The sequence below is a fragment of the Leptopilina boulardi genome, unplaced genomic scaffold (assembly GCF_019393585.1).
Source record: "Leptopilina boulardi isolate dan_hultmark-lab unplaced genomic scaffold, ZJU_Lbou_2.1 LbouV2_278, whole genome shotgun sequence".
Taxonomy (NCBI): Eukaryota; Metazoa; Arthropoda; class Insecta; order Hymenoptera; family Figitidae; genus Leptopilina; species Leptopilina boulardi.
This window is the reverse complement of record NW_026137838.1, coordinates 3,880,898-3,903,030: the sequence shown is the minus strand read 5'-3', so window position 1 is coordinate 3,903,030 and position 22,133 is coordinate 3,880,898. Positions and strand designations below refer to the sequence as shown.

The window sequence follows — 22,133 nt, the reverse complement described above, 5'->3', positions numbered from 1 at the left end:
CGAGATTGAAATCGATAACATTTACATCCAAGAATGTCGAAATAGTCGCGTCGTGGAGGAATTTCTTTTTTTCTTAATGTTTTCGCGGGTAATTTTTAATGAAAAAATTTTTTTTGTTTTAAAATTAGAATCACGTTTGTTAAATATTTTATTGAGTTAAAAAATTTATTTATTATTTGAAAAAATGTTTGCTTTGTCATTTATCTGTTCTGTGTTTTAATTAGTTTTGATGAATTCATTCGATAAATGGATTAGTAACAGTTATGGCTAATTTTTAGTGAAAAATAGTGATTAATAATTAACTATTAGTAGTATTACTATCAATTGGTAATTTTTTACTAAGAATTAGTAATTTCTAACTAATTTTTGACAAATTATTAGTCAGTTTTGACTAATATTAGTATATTTTGAACAATAATATTTATTTTTGACTAATATTAGCTATTTTTACAAATGTTAGTATTTTTCTGACTAATATTAATAATTTTTGACTAATATTATCTATTCTTACAAATGTTATAAATTTTTTTTGACTCATATTGGTATTTTTCTGACTAATATTAGTAATTCTTGACTATTTTTAGTCAAAATATTAGTCATGTTTGATTAATATTAGTAATTTTTCTCAATTTATTAGTCATTTTTTGACCAATATTAGTATTTTTCTGACTAATATTAATAATTTTTGACTAATATTAGCTATTTTTACAAATATTAATAATTTTTTGACCTATATTAGTATTTTTCTGACTAATATTAATGATTTTTAACTAATATTAGTTATTTTTACAAACGTTAGTAATTTTTTGACCTATATTAGTATTTTTCTGACTAATATTAATAATTTTTAACTAATATTAGTTATTTTTACAAACGTTAGTAATTTTTTGACTTATATTAGTATTTTTCTGACTAATATTAATAATTTTTTATTAATATTATCTATTCTTACAAATGTTATAAATTTTGTTTGACTAATATTTGTATTTTTCTGACTAATATTAGTAATTTTTTACTATTTTTAGTCAAAATATGAGTCATGTTTGATTAATATTAGTAATTTTTGTCAAATTATTAGTCATTTTAGACCAATATTAGTATTTTTCTGATTAATATTAATAATTTTTTACTAATATTAGCTACTTTTACAAATATTAGTAATTTTTTGACCTATATTAGTATTTTTCTGACTAATATTAATAATTTTGAACTAATATTAGTTATTTTTACAAACATTAGTAATTTTTTGACCTATATTAGTATTTTTCTAAATAATATTAATAATTTTTGGCTAATATTAGCTATTTTTACAAATGTTAGTAATTTTTTGACCAATATTAGTATTCTTTCGACTAATATTAGTAATTTTTGTGAAATTATTAGTAATTTTTGACTAATATTAGTAATTTTTGATTAATATTAGCTATTTTTAAAAATATTAATCTTTTTTTGACCAATATTAGTTTTTTTCTGACTAATATGAGTAATATCTGACTAATATTTTACAAATTATTAGTCATGTTTAAATAATATTAATAATTTTTGACTAATATTAGCTATTTCTACAAATGTTATTAATTTTTACTAATTTCAGTAATTTTTTGACCAATACGAGTCATTTCTGACTAATATCAACCAAAACGGTTACTAATTAATTTAATGAACGAAACGACACATTCAAATTAGTCAAAAGTAATGAATTCAAATTTAGACACATAGGCTAGAGAAAAAATAAGCAATTAAAGTCAAGAGTCAATGATTAATGACAAGAAATATATGCTACTCTCTTTCTTTTTTTTTTTTTTCCTTTTTTTCGGTGAAAATTGAATTCAGGAATATCGCAATTTGAAATTAATATTCAAACGAACGCACATTAGCAAGGAGTTGCTTTTGAGTTAATCTTCGGCAATATGCGCGCGGGATATATAGAGCCAAAAGGACAGCATGGGGGCTAGCTTTATTGCGCGAGTGTTAATTATGCAAATGAATAATTAGCATTTCGATTATTTTAACGGATTGATCTGCGCACTTGATAAATTCATCGACCACAGTGTTGGCCCTATCGCATAGAGTTGAATATTAATTGCTTCTATATATATATATATACCGCATCATCATCTCAGCGATTTGGTTATATACAGAAATTATCAGATAAAAACCAATCTTAATCTTCGTGATCCAATGTGGGAAAAATTTTTTTTTTTCGAGAAAGATTTTTGAAAAAAAAAAAATTTTCTGTGCTTCCGCGTATTCAAACAGATCATTATAGCCTCGGAGAATATAATATTCTCTCGACAGCTTGTTATATACAAAGTCTTTAAAGGAGAGAGTCGTAAATTTTGAAATTAATGCCAACGTTCCAATAGCGATGATTAGTTAGAAAAACATCACTTTACGGTTCCTTGACGTTTTGTGGAAAATTTATAAGTCAATTCTTATAGAGGCGTAATTTTTTTATAAATATTGTGAATTCAATCGACGTAAAATCCCATACAAAAATGTGGAATGTGAATTTTTTTTTTTAACGGAAAAACAAGAAATCAAGTGCCACTCATTCTTAATTAGGATGCTTTCATCGGAGAGTTTATATAGGTGATAATTACACGTGAATTTTTTTTTTCTTCTTCATTTCAAAGATGGTAACACCGCCGCGCGTTGCGGTTATAATTAAATAATCCGTTAAGACTCGGGCTTTTATCTGTCGAACTTCATTCTGGGTAATTAAAGAGTCTCGTGTGGTAGAAATTTTTGCGCACATAAGATTGACATTCGAATTCCATTTTATTTTTTTTTTAAAGAAAATTTTTTTCGAATATATGCGTGAGAAGTTTGAATTATCGGTTTGTTTTTTTTTCGTCAAACAAGAAATTGTAATTATCGATTAATTATTTGAAAACTTTTAATTAACGAATTATTTTTTAATTTTTTATTCAGAGAGAATTTCAGTTTAGAAATATGAAAAAATTTTCTAGCAAAAAAATTATTTGGATAAAATTTATGAATTTGCAAAAAAAAAAAATTCGATTACGAGTTGTTTTTTTTAAATATCTATAGTAGTTAAATTTATTGAAACGAGCAGTATTTACATATTTATATACTTTTATTATTACAAAATTCAAATTTCACTGCAAAAATATATGGTATCTTAAAAATAAATTCGAAAGATTTTTTTTCACGTAACTACACTTAAAAATTAGCATAACGACGCAAATATTTTGGCATTTTCAATTTTAGCTATAATTTTAATTTGATTTTAAAAAAAAGGGAATTATTTCAAGCGCATCAATATTATATATATATGTATATGAATGAAAATTATTAATAATTTATTATTTGTGTTTGAAAATCAAATTTCGTTGCGTATTCAAGAATTTCATAACTCGAAACGTTTATTAATTCCAACATCGTTTATCGAAATACATATATATATATTTAAACACGCATTTTGATATCAATCGTCCAATAAAATATGATAAATTGAAGCCTTTGCCGGAAGAGAAGCCTCATGAAAATATTGCATAATTTAATAATGATAATAATAATAATAATAATAATAATAATAATAATAATAATAATAATAATAATAATGAAAATAATAAAAATATTAATAATTTATACATAGAAAAAAAGGTTTTAATGTTTTTTTTTTAAATATTAATTATCAAAAATTTCGTTTTCGTTAAAAATTTTTAAAATTCTTTCAAACTAATAGTAATGATTTTAACTTTCTTTTTGTATAATGAAAAAAATTTCTTTGATTTAAATACTCGATTACTTACTTGAACCGAATAATTTTTATTTGAATTGTATTTTTTGAAATTTCTGTATACTTGAAACAAAATTGACTCATATAATAATTATTTGATACAAATAAATATTTATTGGATACAAATGAAGGGTAGAATGACAAAAGGGGTCAAGCGCCAATTTATCGAAAATGAGGTTTTTGCATAAAAAAATCAAGAAAATTCATTTACACATTTCTGTAGAAGGATTTCCTTTTTTATTGCGTATTTAAATCAGTTTTTAATAAAAATTAAATTAATAAAATAGCCTCAAATTTACTTTATTGCAACCTGATTGAAAAACAAAAGAAAGTGGTGAGTCAATAATATTATCAAAATAAAAAAAAATATTATTTTTTTAGGTTTTATTTTAATATTTTATTTTAATAATATTTTACTTAATAAAATTAATAATAGTAATAATGTATTTTCAATTTTAAACAATTTTAAAATCATTTTGTTATTAATTTTTAAATATTTTTATGGTTATACTAAGTGAACAATTGAATTTAAAGATGAAAGTATTGCTCAATTCCAAAGCAAGCAATTAATTCGTAATTTTCTTGAAAACAAAAAATTTTTTAAAGGAATTTTTTTTTCTATTCATTTCGTCGATTCCATAGAAAGAAACTAATTTTCCAGTTTTTCTTTAAACTGTATATTTTTTTTATAATTAATGCTTAAAGAAAATGTGCGCTGTTGATATAACCTCAAGGCACCACAGTTTTTTTCAATTTTATCGTTAATATGTAGGTTTATTTCAACAAATTGTTGTTTATTTATTAAAACATACTAATATATCGAAACGGTTTTCTCAGTTTTTTTTTAAATGACCTGCAAAATTTTTAAAAATGTTTTTTTTACTTCCTGTAAAAACAGTGAATTGGCGCTTGACCCCTTTTGTCATTCTACCCTTCAAATAAGTATTTATTTGATAATAGTCAAGTAATCAAGTATTTGAATCAAATAAAATTTTTAATTAATTTGAAAAAAAAAGAAATTCAAAATTAATCGTTTATAGGGATTTTATTTTTCGGTAAATAAAATAAGGACATAAAAAGTTATTTGTATAGTTATATATTTCTCAATAGAAAATCAGAAGCCGAAATGTTTGTGAAAAAGCTGATTTCGTAGTTTATCCTCTGATATACGGGCCAAGAAGTTAATGGAGCCTTTCAGTAGTGCATTTTTCTACCCTCGAATGTCAATTTTTTTTTTCGGCGCGCCCCGAAAGAATTCTTATCCCTAAATTTTGTCAAAACCAGGGCGGTAACCATATACATATATATCTATATACATATATATATATGGTATAGTATATAAGAGAATTGAGATTAAAACCATCTTCCCCCAAATCGCATCAAATCGAAAATCCATGATTCGGGAAAAGTCCCTCTAGAGATTAGTACACGACTTTGCTGAGGAACGCGCGACTGTTAACGGTATATATAGGCTCAGCTTTATTGCACTTCACCCTATATATATATATATATATTCGTATTATACCAGTAGAAAATTGCCAAGAGCCTCAACCGAGTGATCCGTCGCTAATCGACAGGGTGACTTTCTGCGGTGGCATTTTCTACAATTTGAGGGATGAAATTAATTTCATTTGTCTCGGGCCCCCTCTTAAAAGAGAGAGAGAGAGAGAGAGAGAGAGAGAGAGAGAGAGAGAGAGAGAGAGAGAGAGAGAGAGAGAGAGAGAGAGAGAGAGATGCGCGAGACCAAGGCAACCACGATTTTGAGGGTTTCACTATAATCCAACTCATTCGCCTTGGAAGATGCGAGAACTTCATCAAAGGATTATTGCGAGTCGCATGACTTGACTAAAAAAAAAAAAAAATAAATTCATCCACACCTGTTGTGAAAATCATTAAATATGTGCCTAAAATTCTAAATGACTTTATCTACACCTTAAAAAAAGTAATCTTCATTCTAGAGGATTCCTCTAAATGTAATGCATATTTTCCTCTTAATTTTCGTATCAAAAGTAATAATCTTAATTTAGAAGGATTTTCCTCTCGAAAAAATCCTCTTAAAGGAAGAATAATATTCTAATATTTTGACAAGTTGAAAATAATCGTAATACACAGGTTTTGAATAAATTATTAGACAATAATGATCAAAATGATCAAAACCTCAACAAAAAAAAAATTCCTAGTGTTATTAATGTCAAGAGAACCAATAATTTTTCTTAAATTTGAATAATATAATAAATATTTAATAAGATTTAATTATTTACATTCAAAAAAGGTAAATTATAATAGATTCCTGGAATAAAGAATGAAATATTGGTTTTTAATTAAATATTTCTGAAAAAAATTTCTTGCTTTTTGCTGAGCTGAAATACATTAGATTTAATTACAATAATAATCAAAAAATGCTATAGCCAGTTGCTAATATCAAAGAAGTTCGACGCAAATATTTAAGAAAATTAGTAAGAAATGAAGATTCATCGAGAGGTTATATTTTCTGTATTTATACCTCCATTCAATATATCCAACCAGATTTAAATCATTTATAGTAAATCTTCGAGTCTCTTTTCCATTTTGATCTTTCGATTTATAACACAACATTATTATGACAAAATTGACAGTTTCGAAAAACAAAAGCGCAAATGCCAAACAGGAAAAAAATGTAACTTTTCCTTTTTTCAAATATACTAAATTTAAACAGGAAAATCGTAATTGAAGAGGAAAATGCAAAAATGCTTTTGTCATTGTTCCATTACAACAAAGAATAAAAATATTCTACAGTGAAATGAAATATTCGTATTTTAAGAGGAAAATATTCAGCGGATTTTAGAAGAGGAATTTTCCTCTAAATTTAAGATTACTTTTTTTTGGGTGTAGCTGAAAATTTTCTGAAGTAAATAATTTTTTTTTTATGCACTTTTAGGAGATATTTTGAATCGTAAAAGTTACAAAATTAATGCTATACACATAAAAATCTGGTTTATAAAAAAATTGTCCCACTTGAAAAATATTTTTAGCCTACTATTTTTTTTTGCACTGAGAAAAATGGAAAAACGAATAAAGTAACATTTACTATACTTTAAAAGTAAAATCTCCTGTCCAGAGTTTCTGCACATTTCTGGTAATTTTTACTACAAAAATAAATTTACTTCTGAAATAGTAAAAATTATTCCAAAAATAGTGAATTTTACTATTTTCGTATAGTAAAAATTACCAGAAATGTGCAGAAACACTTGGACAGCAGATTTTACTTTTAAAGTAAAGTAAATGTTACTTTATTCATTACTTTAATGTCAAAAAGATGAATTTAGTTTATTAAATATTTAATGTACTTTGTAGAATTAAAAAATCTACATACCAAATAAATGATTTCGTTTATTTTAACTAGAACTTAAGGCACATATTTAAATTAATTTTTACACAATTTTTTTTCCTTTGAGGCAAAAGTTTATCACATTTTCCCATCATTCTGAAAATTTGTCTTTTTAAAATCTACATAGAGAAATTTTTATTTACTAAGGCAAATTTATTCTTCATAGATATTTCTGTTGAGTTCGGAAAAATCTCTTTTTAAAATCACTACAATTTGTGAAATTTTTTTCTCTTTCAAATTGAAAATCAGTTTTGAAAACCTGTGATGGTCATTTTATGACGTTGATTTATGGATTATGTATAGGACTATAAAATCGTTCAGTTTCAAAGTCAAATATATATTTTTCATATCTGTGATGTATCATCATCATCATCATTGCCGTCATCCATTAAGTCATACACGTTTTGTCAAAAAAAAAAAAAAAATCTATCTGAAACGATTTGTCGTCAACTTTTATGCAGCTTTCGTCAACACATCGATCTTTGTGTGTTGTGTATTTATACTGCATTTATTGGAGTTTTATAGCTTTTTTTTTATTTTCAAACATTTCTTACTATTTTTTGATCTGAAATTCGTTTCCAATGTTTCCTCGACATTTTAAAAGGCACACAACGATTTATTTTGTCTGCTGTACGATATATATGATGATTGATGGATGTATTTCGCAGTATTGTAAAATACTTTAAAAAAATATATATAAAATTATCTATATATTCGTTTAGAAATATATTTATTTTAAATGTTCTAATTTCTTTTATTCATTCAAAATTTTGATTTTGTATTGAAATTTTATTTATTATTTTCATTGAAATTTTAATTATCCAAAATTGTTCGTAGAAGAATTTATATTTTTAATGCATTTGTTGATTTATTTAAATTTCTCTTTTTATAAAATAACATTTGCAGCATTCTGTAGGATCAAAGTAAAAAATTTTTTTATATATCGTAGCAAACCTCTCTGCGATATAAATGTAGAAAAGTTGATTAAAAAATAAAAAGCTACAGAATTTGTCAATGGTGTAAAATTCTGTATTTCATTGAATCAATCATTCGTATGCTTTTTCGCAAAAAATTTGCTGTTAATTCAATAGCATATATATATTTTCCATGGTAGATTTTTTTTTCTACTTTTGTGTGTATATATTTTTGAAAAAAAAAGCTCTCGAGACTTTTTTATCAAAACAATTTTTTTTTATTAAGAATATATATTCAAATTATTTACTGATTTATTTGATCAAAATTTTCGAATGTTTTATTGATCAAACACTGAAGCTTTTGTTCTAGGGATTATCATTAAAACGAAATTTGTATCATTTTTTTTCCAAAGTTTAGTAAAATTTAAAAATTTAGTTCGAATTTATTTCTTATGAATTTTATCAATAATTCTTTGATCAAAATTTTCGAACGGTTCATTGATTTTTATTGATCAAACACTGTTCTAGGGATTTATATAATCATTATGACATCATTGAAACGAAATTTGTGTCCTTTTTTCAAGTTCAATTTTCCAAAATTTGGAATTTATTTTGCATTTTGTTAATTCCTGTTTTGCAAGTTCGAGTAATTTTCATCTTCTGCAATAATTTTGCAATTTCACAATTTCGAAATTCTCTTCAATTTTTTTTTCTTGTCCAAAAAGAAAAACTCTTTTATATTTATGAAACTGTTTTGTATTTTCTTCAGACCCAAAAAAAGCTGCATAGTAGTTTATATAACTCTCAATAGAACATAATTAATCCATCACAACTTTTGTATTAATTATTAACACATATCCGTTGGGTAGACACAATTTTTTTTTTTTTCACACAGTATTAAAAAAAAGGGGATCATTTTGGATATAATTCGTAAATTCCTCATTTACCTTCTTCAGTACCGGTTCCGCAATTCACCATAAGTATACCAGAACAAACACTAAACGAACAATTGAAAAAAAAATTTCAAAAATCACTTTTTTAAAATCATAAAACTCAAATTAAAAAAACACCAATGTTGCACAAAATAATAAAACACTATTTCTTTTTCAGGGTATAATATATTAATCCAAAATGTAATAATTTTTCGTTGTTTAAATTTTTCACACTAATGTGTTTATTTTTAATTGATTTTTTTTTTTGTAAAAAACTTTTTTTTTTCACAACACCTTGTCACGCGCGAAACTCAACAAAAACACGGGCCGGCGAAAAACTACAAAACTCTATACAGTACGTATATCGTCTCGCGGCACCGCGATTCAAACTGGCAGTCGTATCGTACACTCGAACTGCCTCCACCGGCAGCACACGTGTCGACAACGCCTCCAGGCGGACGTTTCAGTAACTAATTTTGTTCGGCCCGCTATTGCCCCCTTCGTGTATCCCCTTTACCCCCCGGTCCCCCTCCTCATCCCTCTGGAATCCTGGAGAATTCATGAGGCGGCCGCTTGTGGGGAGAGAAAAGGGGAAAAGAGAGAGAGAGCGAGAGCGAGAGAGGGGGGAGACGGTCGTGTGGCTCTGGAAAGCAAGACTGACGAGAATGACGAAGGTGGTTCAGGGGTTGCAAAATATGTTGTAGAAATGGGGTAGCCGATGAATGCGGTCGTTCGTGGACTAGGGATTTTATTGATTTTAACCCCAACTACCCCCTTCCCCCTTTCACCTCTACCTACTCCTACACCTCTCCCCCCTCCCTCCCTCCGATTGCCTCTTTTTCTCCATCGTGTTTCATGTTTTACGTGAGAAAGCCACGCACCCGGTTTTGTCGAACGGTTAATTATCCTTACGCTCCTTTGTAAAAAAAAAAGGTGAATTGATTATTGAATTGTTTGGAAAATTGTATTTAAAAAAAATTTTTTTAATTAGGATTTATTAATTAATTAATTTTAATAAAAAATTATGTATTTTATATTTTTTTTTTTAGAAAAGTGTGTATTTTACGTGTAATTCAAAGTAGAGTATTTTAAATAAAGCGCGGGAAAAACGTATTTACCGCGCATGCGCAAAGAAAACTAACCTTAGTTCAAGAAACAGGGACTTCCCCTAATGACACGTGTTCTCTGATTTTGCAGATTCTTCAGATAAATAATTACGTTTTTTTTTTGATTGGTAAAAATAATTTAAGTATCCGCGTTTTTTATCAGTTAAAAAATAATTCTTTTTTGTAATTTTTTTAATTATTATAAATTAATAACTTCCAATAATGCCATTTTCATATTCTGAAAAAATATTAATAAATAATTACTTATTATAATTAAATAATTATATATTATAATTAAATTATAATAATAAATAATTACTTATTATTATTTTTAAATAATCATTTCTAAAAAATAATTCATAATTAAAATAAAATATTTAAATTATTATATACATGCAAAAAATTTTTCACCTAAAACAGCGATATATTTCACTAAAACAGCACAAGTTTTCGCTATTCTAGAGAAAAATATCGCTGTTCCAGAGTAAATTATAGTTATTTTACATAAAAATTTTTTTACAATAATTTAATTTAAATATTTTATTTTTATTTCAATTATTAATTATTTTTTAGAAATAATTTTTTTCAATTCTAATTAATAGTTTTAAAATATGCATAAATTAACAAATTTTTTCGCTTCATTGGTACTTGATTTATTAATTAATTAATTTCAATAAAAAATTATGTATTTTACATTGAACTTTACATTTTCTTAGAAAAGTATGTATTTTACGTGTAATTCAAAGTAGAGTATTTCAAATAAAGCGCGGGAAAAACGTATTTACCGCGCATGCGCAAGGAAAACTAACCTTAGTTGAAGAAACAGGAACCTTCCCCTAATGACACGTGTTCTCTGATTTTGCAGATTCTTTATATAAATAATTACGTTTTTTTTTATTGGTAAAAATAATTTAAATATCCGCGTTTTTTACCAGTTAAAAAATAATTATTTTTTGAAATTTTTTTAATTATTATAAATTAATAACTTCCAATAATGCCAGTTTCATGTTCTGAAAAAATATTAATAAATAATTATTTATTATAATTAAATAAATATATATTATAATTAAATTATAATAATAAATAATTAGTTATTATTATTTTTAAATAATCATTTCTAATAAATAATTCATAATTAAAATAAAATATTTAAATTATTATATGCATGCAAAAATTTTTTTACCTAAAACAGCACTAAAACAGCACAAGTTTTCGCTATTCTAGAGAAAAATATCGCTGTTCCAGAGTAAATTATAGTTATTTCAGATAAAAAATTTTTTTACAATAATTTAATTTAAATATTTTATTTTTATTTTAATTATTAATTATTTTTTAGAAATAATTTTTTTGAATTCTAATTAATAGTTTTAAAATATGCATAAATTAACAAATTTTTCCGCTTCATTAATACTTGATCAGATAGAAACAAGTTAATTATAATACGAAATTTCAGAGAATTGCTAGTATTTTCATGGGCTATTTTCCTATACAATAGGTTCAATTTGAATGAATGCTCTGTTAAATTTCGATAATACTATCCCAACCACTACAAATGTTGTTTATGACAACAAATGTCATTATTCCATATTGTCGGAAATATTTTCTTTAAATTATTTTCTATTTTTACATTTTTTTTTTTGAAAATAGAATATATTTTATATAAATTTCTTAAATGTTTCTTTTTTAAACAAAAATTATTATATAGCTAAAGGTAATTTAAAAAAAATTTTCTTTTTACTAAAAATGCTAATGTATTTTGTTGAAAGAATGGCAAATTTATCTATATATATATATATATATACGAAATCGTATCAGGATCGAGAGAGGTGACAGAAAAGAAAAAGGTTAAAAGGATCGAAGAAAAGCAATCAGAAGTTTCATGACCAAGAATTCCCTTTGATCGCGGGGGCCAGTAGGAGTTCTTCGCATGGGAGTAGTAGTGGCACGTACTTTGTGATTCGTACGTGCTCTTAACGTTTTTAGGAATTAGAAACGACACCTTAGGTAATTTTTTACTCAAAAAAGAAAAAACTCTGCAATTTGTGTCACACGTGAAGGGAATTATCTTTTTTTTTAAAAATACTTAAAAATATTTAAAAAAAAAATAATACAATTTTCCCTCTAATTGAGGGAATATCCTTTTGAAAATTATTTATAAAAATTAGATTTACATATAGAAAAAAAATGGTTGTAAAATTTTTTTCACACTGACCCATAAAGTAGAAAATCTCTTTTTGGCTCATACCATTGACATTCAACTTTCCTGCTCACTGATCGCACATACACACTGTTCCGCAATCTTCAGAATATTGGCAAAGGTTTTTCTTCCTATATACATTGAAAGATGAAAATTTACGACTTTCATGTTCTGCTGCCTTTATATATATTTAATATTTTATGTAAAAAAAAGAAACATTTTTTATGCATTATTTCAATAATTGAAAATTATTTCCGCTTGTAATTTTTTGCCTTAATTTTCATTCCTTTGGTATTATATAGCAATCGCCTCGAGTAGAACAATTCGCTTCTTAAAATATAGAAAAAAAAGAGTTAAGCTTTGTTCCTTGAAAGTTTACAAAAGAATCCCTTTGTAAGGAATATAAACGAATTTTCGCTCTCTCTCATTGCCAAAGTGTACATATAACCCTTTCGTGCCAATAATGAAACATTTGAGCCAGACAAGAAACTTGAAGGTGCTTCTTTAAAGAAAGGAGGAGAGGGGAGCAATAAATTAACGTCAGAAATTTATAAAAAAATTTTGCGAATTGCAAATTATTGAGGAATATTCATTTTTTGGAAATATTAAAATATTTTTGTTTTCTAATTAAGTTGTCCTGTATATATGCGGACTATAGGAAAATGTGTTTATATTAAAGGCGAGACCTCTCGTGCGCGACAGCACAATTACAATAAAGTGCCCCCGCCATATCTCGCGTGCTACTTGTATTATATATCATATATATATATATATATATATAGTAACGTAACGCGACATGCACGAATAGCGTGCGAACATTTCTGCCCTAAGCGGTGTACATTCGTTGCGTATACATCTCAAGTAAGATTTAAATTAAATCCAGCTAATGTAACCAAGTGCGCGCGGAGTATATTAGATCTCTTTGTCTAGGAGAGTTCAAGCCCCTAAGATACAGGGTGTCTGCGGTTTAAATTCCCCTCCAAAAACCACTATACGATTCGCTGATCCGAAAAGATGAGAGAACATTTTAATAATTTAATTTTAATAAAAATCATTTTAATAATAAAGAGAAAATTTAGAAATGGACTGAATTTTTAAGAAATATTTATTTTATTTATTTAGATAAAAAAATATTGCAAAGAAAACTAGAGAGATTTGATTAAATACTCCGGGGTTAGGCCCGTCGAGTAAGAGTGGGGAGATGCGAAAGAGAAGGAAAGAAGCGTTACCTCTCTCACTTTCTCTCGTATCCCCACTCTTACTTGGCTCCGCCCACAAGTATAACCAAGCGGGAAAAGTTAAAAGGCAGCAATTATTAATGTAAATTAATCAATAAACAGAAAAAATTAAGAAACAACAATTATTAATTAATTAAAATAAACAATTTATGACTATTAATTATTAATAATTAATAATTATTAACAATTTATATTATTAAGTAGCAAATTTATAATGATTAATAATTAATAATTATTATTGAAAAGTAATATTTTTTTATTATTATTATAAATTCTTACAAATTCTGCTATTTTTTTTTTTTTATTTAATCTACTTTATATACGAAAGTAAAATACACTTTTTTTCATTTTCTTTGATACTGTGTTTTTTTCTTTTATTTTTATTTTTTTTATTAATAAATTCCATATGAATTCTATCGACGGGGTAAATTTTATTTGTTTCAATTTCCACATGAGAAGCAATTTATTATACAAAAAGCAATATTAATCCCGTGTCCTTGTGTGTATATCAATAAGCTTGTCAGAACAGCTTTATATCTATTTGAGTGCTTTTCATTATTGTTAAAGGACTACACGTACATGTTAAAAGGATTAAAATATATATTTTATTGTGACCCCAAAATACTTATTGATCAATTTTATTCTCTATTGTTTCATTAATTTCCCTAATTTACAAATATAAAAAAATGATATTCTGACAAATTTCAAAAAATTAATAATTTTTTTTACAAACTAATAAAATTCCTGAGAAATAATATATAGGAGATTATAGTGGTGCACTTTTTGTTTTGTTATATGGAGGTTGATGAAAAATGTATAAAAGTTTTTGATGAAAAACTTTTCATCATCAGAAATCGAAGTACATAGATGTAAGTAATCATATATATATATAAGAGGTTCATTGTTATTTTTGTAGGTTTTTCGAGATATGTTCAAAAGCTGTCGTCTGCGAATGTATGGCGGAAATAAAACTGCCTTGCCTTCAGAAGTTACCGTAACGCTTTTAGTTCTTTATGACTGTCGTAAATCCTTAGTCCTTGGCGAGGAGTGTAGGGCCAAAGTCTTTTCCGGGTAGGTGGCATCCTCTACTTTTAAAAACATACATATATACACATATACAGAGAAAAGAGGAGTGGATACCGGAAAACGATTACTGCGTCCTGCAACTGTTTAAACTGACTCGTGTGCCATGTCGCGTGCGACAATGACCCACTTAAATGCTATTAGAAAAGATATTTCTCAAACAAAACAACAATTGGTATTTTGAAAATTTTCCAATTTATATATCTTCATGGAAAAAAAATTACTATTTAGTTCGTATGTTTTTGAACCACTTTTTTTTAATGTTCTTTTGAATTATCTAAAAAAATTGGTATTATATTATATCTCTTATGTGGCAAATTTCTTAGCTAAATGTCTACCTTCAGGGCTTTCTAAGTTCGATTTTGGATTCTTCAACATATGTATATTCGCGCGCGCACCACTCTCGGGATTTAGAGTCCACTGAAGCAGAAACGCATCTAGCCGTTCCGGAAATCTTTATTGGAAAATGGAAATTTACTGTGGCGTAAAATGTAGAGTAGAGAGAGGAAAGGTCAGGAAAAAAAAGTTTGTGAACAGCTAAATTGTAGGCAAAAAAAAGAGAACTGATTATACGATTTAAATTAAGGAAATCCGTTACGGTTGGCAAACTTTTCAATATAATGCAAAATAAATTAATGTTCAACTTCCAGCTTTCTCTATATATCTCACGAATTAAATATTTTCCCTGTTTGTTAAAATAAATTTCATTTAGATTATTTTTTATCAGGAATAGAGATTTTTCAGTTGCTTTTGATAGTAAATGAGATTTATTTCTCTATTTGCCATTGCAGAGATCTGAATAACCGACTGTTGGTAGATTACCATATTGCAGAGATCTGAATAATCGACTGTTGGTACATTGCCATTACAGTGATCTGAATAACCGACTGTTGGTAAATTGCCATTACAGAAATCTGAATAACCGATTGTTAGTATATTGCCATTAGAGAAATCTAAATTACCGACTATTAGTACATTGCCATTACAGAGATCTGAATAACCGACTGTTGGTATATTGCCATTATGGAAATCTAAATTACCGACTGTTGGTACATTGCCATTGTAGATATCTGAATTACCGTCTGTTGGTACATTGCCATTGCAGATAACTGAATAACCGACTGCTGGTACATTGACATTACATAAATCTGAATTACCGACTGTTGGTAGATTACCATATTGCAGAGATCTGAATAACCGACTGTTGGTACATTGCCATTACAGTGATCTGAATAACCGACTGTTGGTAAATTGCCATTACAGAAATCTGAATAACCGACTGTTGGTATATTGCCATTACAGAAATCTAAATTACCGACTGTTGGTACATTGCCATTACAGAAATCTGAATAACCGACTGTTGGTAAATTGACATTCCAGATATCTAAATAACCGACTGTTGGCACATTGCAGAGATCTGAATAACCGATTGTTGGTATATTGCCATTATGGAAATCTGAATTAGCGACTGTTGGTATATTGCCATTACAGTGATCTAAATTACCGACTGTTGGTACATTGCCATTACAGAAATCTGAATACCCAACTGTTGGTACATTGTCATTGCAGATATCTGAATAACCGACTGCTGGTACATTGCCGTTACAGAAATCTGAATAACCGACTGTTGGTACATTGCCATTACAGAAATCTAAATTACCGACTGTTGGTACATTGCCATTACAGAAATCTGTATAACCGACTGTTGGTACATTGCCATTGCAGATATCTGAATAACCGACTGCTAGTATATTGCCATTACAGAAATCTGAATTACCGACTGCTAATACATTGTCATAAAAGGAATATAAATTTGATTTTTTTTTTTTTTGATAGAAGAATTTTTAGATATTTTCCCTAATTAATTATTATTATTGATGTCATTTTTTTTTACATTTTTTCCAGTACTTAACGACACTTAAAAGAAACATATAAACATTATGTAATTTGCAATTTATGTTTAATTTAGCCTTCTACTTCTGAGTAAAAATTCTACCTTGTAAAATTATTCAAAGATAAGAAATGATACAATCGAAATGTGTACATTAAAACTGCGCTGGTAAATTATACAGTCGTTTTTTTTATAACTTTTCACGGTAGGACAATTTTCTTCCACTTTATCTTGATTTTAGAAAATGGAATTCTTTTTACATTGTAATATTTACTTGTTTAGTCATTGTTAGACCTCATGCAATGTAACATATTTTTCTTTTGCCATAAATACATTGTCCCTTAGTCTCTCTCTCTCAGTGACATTTTTTTTGTTGCAAAAAGTTTTCAAATTTTTAATAGTTGGTAAATATAAAAATTAATATTTTAATTTAATTAATGAAATTTATAATTTATAATATAATTATTTTCTTTCAGTTATTTAATTTCGTAAAAAATAAACAAGAAATAATAATGAAGATATTTAATATTTATCTGATAACAATAATTTATGTAAATATTATTGGAAATGATTTTTCAATTATCGAAACAAATGGTATCAAAGAATTGATAAATTATATCAAAGTGGATTTAAAAAAATATCAAGTATGCTTACTTATGGGTAATGACACGAATATAAAATTAAACTACATCGTTCAGGAGATTGAGAGAAATTTTCCAACTCGTAGCATTAATTTTAATTCCATGAATGATAGAAAATTATCCAAAACATTTCATGAAAATACACGAAGAACAACATTATTTATTGTAATGGGAATAGAAAAATTTTCTTCAACAATTGTGGAAAATTTAATAATTTTCTTTAATCAATTATCAAAAATGAGAATGCGACAACAATGTTTAATTATTATTTCAACAATTAATGGAAATAAAGAATTAGCTGAAAAAATTCTATTAAAAATGTGGAAAATGGCAAAAATGTTAGATGTTACTATTTTTGAATTGAAACAAATTTTTAATGTAAATAAATTTATTTCTAAAATTAATTTATTAGAAGCGACATTAAAATACTATAATCCATTTACAAATTTGTATAAAGAGGAAAATATTTCTAAATTAAGTAAATGGTTTCCTGATAAACTTCATAATATGCAAAAATATTCAATTAGAGTCGGTTTTTTTGTTTCTGGTGAAAAAAAATTGAAAAATAAAACTAAAAGTGATTTACTCAATCAAATAAATTCACCAATATTGAAAGATTTTGCAAAATTTTTAAATTTTCACATTGAAATTGTACTAATTGATAGTGATAAATTGAATACAATGAAAAATGAAAAAATTGTTTACAATTATATGGAGGAAAATAAAATTGATATATTACCGGAATTTTTTCTCTATGGTAATCCGATTGATTATCAATTTTTCGAAGCAAGTAGACCTCTGGAATGTATTAAAGTTTGTGCTTTTGTACAAATAAAAACGAGAAAAAAATTTATTTTATTGTTAAAACAATTTCTTCACATGACTATAATATTTGTCATATTAATAATTATATTGACAATATTGTCACGTTTATTAAAATTAGATCATCGTTACTGGAATCCAGTGACATTGATACAAATTTTTCTCGGTAATTGTTTAAATAGTCAACCGAGGAAAAATGTCGATAGAATAATTTTTGCATCATTAATTCTAACGCATGCTGTTTATTCAGCAAAAATTTTCGAAGCATTAGTTAATATTGGTGAATTAACAGAATTAGAGATGAAAATGGAAAATGTCAAGGATTTAAATAATTCAGCTCTCACTCCAATGATGGAGAATTATACGAGAAATTTATTATTGGACAGTGATGACAAATATGTTTGGAGTTTAATGAATAAATCAGTATTAGTTGAACAGAAGGAGATTTGTTATAAAAAATTGGTAAATTTGGCAAATATTACTTGTATAGTTGGTCTCAATGGTAGTCGAACGGATGCAATATTAGCTGTTAGATTTTTGGATAAATTTGGTAAACGTTCACTAAAGGCATTGGAATTTTATTTAGCTGAAAAATGGATGTTTTGGTCACATAAATCAGGTTCACCGTTTAAGGAAAAATTTGATCAGTTAATGATAAAACTTGTCGATTATGGTCATTACAATAAATATATGAAAATTATTTTAAAATACAATCAGGATAGCCAACATCAAAATGATAAACATATTAAACAGGAAGTGTTCTTTTATTTTATTCTAATTATTGGATATTGTATATCATTTTTTGTGCTTATTTTTGAAATATTGTTTGACAAATTGTATTGGAATAATAAAATGGAATAGAATTTATTTTCTTTGGCGGAATAAAATTTTTTTTAAAAAATTATATATATATAATAAAACCAATTGAAATTCTATGACAGTATCTCCGGAAATTATTCAACTGAAAAGGGTGAAACGCTCAAAACAACAGGTTTTGACATGCCTTTTAATTAACACAAACTGCCATTTCAAGTGTAAACGACGCAGGGGTTTATATGATGCTCAGGAAGCAGCATGTATCGCGAGAACGTCAGAAGCAGCCTTTGGTTGCAATTCGAGTTTGAAAACCGGTCCAATTGCGAGAGAGTAGAATCTCTCCGACCCTCTCTATTTTACAAAATGTGATCCCACGGACATTGAGAAAAGTTACAACAATGATGAGGAGAACATTTTCGACGTAAAGTACTCTACACACAGAGAGATAGAGGGAGAGTGTGAGAGAGAGTGAGAGAGAGAGAGAGAGATGCTTCATGTCTATCTACACGTGCGCGTGTGCTATTCCATTATCCGAATTGGCTTATTGAAATTTCTCCGGGTGACAGGGAATAGATGGAGATTCATTCATTTGGCCACACTTGCAGATGTAGGGACGACGTTGCAATATGTATGCTTTCAAGGTTCCATACATGTACGGATATGCACGCGATGCTATATAACGCCTTGTGTGAATATAGGGTGAGAGTGTGTCATTTAATTTCCTAACGCATCCGAATTGTCTGTGTTCATTCTCCTTTTTTTCGAATCGTCAATTGTTTGATTTTATCTAATATCATAAATCACCTTTCAATTTTTGTCTCACACGCATTTGGTTTGATTCTAGAAATTCTGTACGGATTTTGTTTTGTTTGAATGTTTGAAAGTAATCCGAAAAATGGGTATTTGTTGTGGAATTCTGATTTTTAAAATTCTGTATGAATTTTGGTTAGTTTAAATTTTTAAAAGTATTCCGTAAAGTGGGAATTAGTTGTGGAAGTTGTTTTTTAAAAATTCTGTACGGATTTTGTTTTGTAATTCTAGAAAGTAATCCGTAAAATAGGAATTAGTTGTACAATTCTGATTTTAAAAATTCCGTACAGATTTTGATTTGTTTAAATTTTTGTAGGTAATCCAAAAAATGGGAATTAGTTGTACAAGTTTGCTTTTAAAAATTCCGTACGGATTTTGTTATGTTTGAATTCCTGAAAGTAATGCAAAAAATAGGAATTAGTTGTGCAATAAATTTTGATTTTAAAAATTCCGTGCAGATTTTGTTTTGTAATTTTTTAAGGTAATCCGTAAAATGAAAATTAGTTGTAGAAGTTTGGTTTTACGAATTCCTTACAGATTTTGATTTGTTTAAACTTTTGTAGGTAATCCAAAAAATGGCACTTAGTTGTGCAAGTTGGATTTTAAAAATTCTGTACGGATTTTGTTTTGTAATTCTAGAAAGTAATCCGTAATATAGGAATTAGTTGTACAATTCTGATTTTAAAAATTCCGTACAGATTTTGTTTTGTAATTCTTTAAGGTAATCCGTAAAATGAAAATTAGTTGTAGAAGTTTGGTTTTACGAATTCCGTAAGAAATTTGATTTGTTTAAATTTTTGTAGGCAATCCAAAAAATGGGAATTAGTTGTGCAAGTTTGGTTTTAAAAATTCAGTACGGATTTTGTTATGTTTGAATTTCTGAAAGTAATCCAAAAAATAGGAATTAGTTGTACAATAAATTTTGATTTTAAAAATTCCGTACGGATTTTGTTTTGTAATTCTTGAAGACAATCCATAAAATGGGAATTAGTTGTGCAAGTTTGGTTTTAAAAATTCAGTACGGATTTTGTTATGTTTGAATTCCTGCAAATAATCCAAAAATAGGAATTAGTTGTGCAATTCTGATTTTAAAAATTCCGTACAGATTTTGTTTTGTAATTCTTTAAGGTAATCCGTAAAATGAAAATAAGTTGTAGAAGTTTGGTTTTACGAATTCCGTACATATTTTGATTTGCTTAAATTTTTGCAGGTAATCCAAAAAATGGGAATTAGTTGTGCAAGTTTGGTTTTAAAAATTCCGTACAGCTTTTGTTTTGTTTGAATTCCTGAAAGTAATCCAAAAAATAAGAATTAGTTGGATTCTGATTTTAAAAATTCCCTACAAAATTTGTTTAGTAATTCTTGAAAGTAATCCGAAAACGAGGAATTAGTTGTGAACTTCTGTTGTTTAGATGCTCTGCCAATTGGGTTTAGAATTAATTTAATAAATCATTTATACATTATGTTAGATGGACTCCTATATTCTCTTAATTCTAAAATTAGTAGAGGATTTGAACTCCAAAAACTTTAGGTCATATACTTTTAAAATTTCTCCTGTCGTAAAAACTAAAATATAACAAATTTTGTGTGAATTACTTGACCAAAATGGAAAGAAATTCACTTTATGGATCGTGGCACGTTCTCCAGGAAACATTTGTTTGTATGATGTTATAAGCAGAGGAAACTTGGCCAAGAGTGCTTCAAAATACACGAGTCCAAAAGTCTGGGTTTGAAAACATATAGTGTGAGAGAGACGGAGAGATTTTCAGTATGCAGTATGTAGTTTATGCTCATATTCCTCTTGCCTTCTCCAAGTCTTTCTTTTTGCACACACATACATCAATTGTATATTTGTGTATATGTATATCCAATGCTCATAAATAATGCCACTCTGTATATTTGAATGTCCCTGATGGATCCCGCATGCTACTTTGGAAAGCCAAACCGCAGGGTCGTCTCACACACACACACACACAAATACACAACAGTATATATATTCGAAATATCGGACCCCTCTTTGTTTATGCCGCGCGACGTCAAATTTAATGTAACGCGCCGCGATGGCCCAGAGGGGTAACTTTGAATTTTGCTATATAGCTTTTGAAAAGATGTGCGGGGATTCCCATGTTTCTGTTATTATGAACCGCAGGTCGAGGATTAGGGTTATTGGTACCACGAGATGTTGATGTTGGAGGGGTTGGAAAAATGTGCTTGTTTCTATATATATATATATATCTCATATTCTTTATATTTTATAATAGTATAGAAATAAATGCGGAAAAGAAATGATAAGATTTGTCAGAGAAGGGAGAAAGAGAAAAGAGAGAGAGACTTTTCCCTGGGATTACCGGTGTAATTCAAACTGTAATCCAATTCAGATTTATGTGTATATTTTAAATTACAGATTTGAAATCCATTTATACGTAACTCGGGAAAAGAATTTATAGCCGTCCCATGAAAAATCTATATATATATATATATTTATAATGTGAAATAATTCAAGTATAACTATACTGAGATTATTATATATTATATATATATGGTATTTTT

General features: G+C 27.2%; 2 protein-coding genes across 2 annotated transcripts in view; one reads left to right on the top strand and one right to left on the bottom strand.

The window, feature by feature from the left end:
* LOC127281960 (discoidin domain-containing receptor 2-like) overlaps window positions 1–9,409 on the bottom strand; it is a 98,444-nt gene extending 89,035 nt beyond the window's left edge. Inside the window, exon 1 of the mRNA XM_051305986.1 lies at window positions 8,995–9,409. The gene's annotated coding sequence lies outside the window, so the exon portion shown is untranslated. The remainder of the gene's footprint in view (window positions 1–8,994) is intronic.
* LOC127281957 (discoidin domain-containing receptor tyrosine kinase B) overlaps window positions 1–22,133 on the top strand; it is a 395,594-nt gene that overhangs the window by 2,853 nt on the left and 370,608 nt on the right. The gene's annotated exons all lie outside the window — the stretch shown is intronic.